The sequence below is a fragment of the Triticum urartu genome, chromosome 7 (assembly GCF_003073215.2).
Source record: "Triticum urartu cultivar G1812 chromosome 7, Tu2.1, whole genome shotgun sequence".
NCBI lineage: Eukaryota > Viridiplantae > Streptophyta > Magnoliopsida > Poales > Poaceae > Triticum > Triticum urartu.
Window position 1 is genome coordinate 97,162,590 of NC_053028.1, and position 3,078 is coordinate 97,165,667.

Here is a 3,078-nt window from a genome sequence, read left to right on the forward strand (position 1 = left end):
TGATGGGTCTTGTGACCCCTGTTTGTATTTATTGCTATGTGGCTCTTCTGGGCCTTTATCTATATGAGTTTGCGTTATGTTGTGATGCCATGTTGTACAACACATACTTGCATCTTATGCGTACGTGTAACGTGTATTGCTATATGTGGGATCCGACAACCTAGTTGTCTATCCTTGATAGCCTCTCTTATCGGGAAATGTAGTCTAGTGCTTCCACTGAGCCATGGTAGTCTGCTACAGCCCGGTTCACCAGAGTCCTGCTAGCCCAGCACTACTGCTCCGGAACACTTAGACTGGCCGGCATATGATTCACTTCGTTCCTGTGTCTGTCCCTTCGGGGAAATGCCACGCGGTGACATCCGGAGTCCTATTAGCCCAGTGCTACAGCCCAGATTCACACGCTGCTGACCGACATGCTCGATGTGATGAGGATCCTCCCGACCAGCCCTTGTTGGCAGAGTGTCGGGACCCTGATCCCCAGTCACATTGATCTAGCCGGTAACACCTCATATCACTTTGCGGCGTCACACAGGTATTCCCACGGGTGTCGCCTTACCCTGGCCCGGGACCGTTTGCGCCTTTTGGCTCACGTATATGATTGTGTCGCTAGCAACCATGTGACAGAGAACCTGGGTCTACATGGCTAGTCGTGAACCCAAAGCGGCACTAACCTATGGGGACAGGCATACATGATTCACATCAAGCATGTCGGTCAGCAGCGTGTGAATCCGGGCTGTAGCACTGGGCTAATAGGACTCCGGATGTCACCGCGTGACATTTCCCTGAAGGGACAGACACAGGAACGAAGTGAAACACATGCCGGCCAGTCAAGTGTCCTGAGCAGTAGTGCTGGGCTAACAGGACTCCGGTGAACCGGGCTGTAGCGGACTACTATGGCTCAAGGAAGCACTAGACTACATTTCCCCACATGAGAGGCTGCGAAGGACAAACAACTAGATTGTCAGATCCCACACATGGCAATACACGTCACACGTACGCATAACATGCAAGTATGTTCTGTACAACATGGCATCACAACATAACGCAACTCATATAGATAAAGGCCCAGAAGAGCCACATAGCATCAAATACAAACAGGGGTCACATGACCCATCATTCAAAGCATACAAGCAACGGAAGCATTACATGTCTGAGTACAGACAACTACAAAAGAAAAAGGCTAAGAAGCCTGACTATCTACAAGTCCCTCCCAAGGGTACAAGATCGTAGCTGAGGTGCAAGCTACTCGTCGAAGTCCAAGTAAACTAATAAGACCGAAGTCTCCGCTGCAAAAACATAAATAAGGCAACGTGAGTACAAAGGTACTCAGCAAGACTTACATCAGATCCTATCATACATGCATTTGCATCAAGAAGGTAATGTGGGGTTTAGTTGCAGCAAGCCAGCTTTGACTCAGTGGCTATCCTGTTCTACGACAACGAGAAACTTCTTTGAGGTGAGGCAGCGCACCGACTCCACTAAACACCACATCAAATACACTACTATGGAATCATCCTCGTCTCCTTACGAGAAGGCCGTCCACAGCACTCACACTTGTCTTGAGCATTTTAGAGTATCCACTTTAAGTTGTCTATGTACCACGTAAGCATCCTAAAGTCCATAACCGAGGACACGGCTATTCGAATAGATCATGATAACCCTGCAGCAGTGTACTTCTTGACACACGCTCTCACCACTTATCACCATGTACACGTCATGTATCTCGGCAACATTCAAACAGAAGCCTGGCGAGGGTGTCGGCCACGACCCGACTAACCACACAAGACTCTAGTCCAGGTTTATCGCCTATTCGGGTTCCATCCACAAGGAGATCCGGTCGGGGTGTCGCTCACGGCCCCAAACGATATGTGCAGGGTTCCCAAGCCCACCTCGCCGGATGGATCTACGCTTGGTACACCGTGCCACTTGTGCCTAGTCTGTCCCAAGCCCACCTGGCCGGGTGCCACTTGGTAGACTACTAACACTACCTACAAACACCAGAAACTATTTGTGACTCCTGGACAGAGATCAAGTTGGCTAATAAGTCGAGAGGGCACTTAAGCATTCCAATGTGTGGTAGTAGCTAGTCATTGGACAACATACACGGAACTCGGTGCTTAAGGACGGTTCCAGTGAGACAACCCACCATGTACTCCTACATGGCCTCTCACTGCTAACTTTACCAAATCATGTTCACATGCTTAACTCTCAGCACCAGAACATATCGTACCACTCCAATTCATCCCCGATGAATCAGACCTGACACAACTCTAAGCAATAGCAGGCATGGCATGGCAAGAACACAACATGGCTCAATCAACTCCTACACATGCTAGTGGGTTTTAACTATTTACTGTGGCAATGACAGGTCATGCAGAGGAATGGGTTCAACTACCGCGGCATAAAGTAGCAGTTGAATCGTTGTTGTCCTAATGCAATAAATGAGAGCAGAAGCGAGAGAGTAGGATTGTATCGGAATGAAAAAGGGGGTTTGCTTGCCTGTTAGATCAACAAGGAAGGCACTGCTCCTCAGACAGGTACCCTGGAAGGGTCTCCGGAGCAGGGCCTATCGAGAAGGACCGGTGTCAATAATCAAACACAAGAATATGCAACAATATGATGCATGATCATGGCATGAGTATGTGATGTGCTTTGAACTAATTCATTTAGCATTCTATTTGGAAGAGGTCCATTTGAACCCAAGGTTCAAATGCAACTCTAAATTAAATCTTTATAAATGCCATTTATATGTTTTCACCTATACAACAAGTATAAGTTAGTTAGACATGCATGAAACAGGTACAGATGAATATATTGAATTTTTCTGATAATTTTTCATATATAAATTATTTCAATCTGAGCTACGGTTGAATTTCTATGAATTTTTGAAGTTTTGAAAATATTCTGGAATTTCCTGATTTAATTTTAAACCAGAAAATGAATAACTGCGTCAGCATTGTGTCATGCCTACATCAGCAGGTCAACGGAGCTGACCAGGTCAAACCTGACGTGTGGGGTCCACACGTCAGTGACCGGTTAGTTAACATGGGGTTATTAAACTAATCTATTTAAAGGATT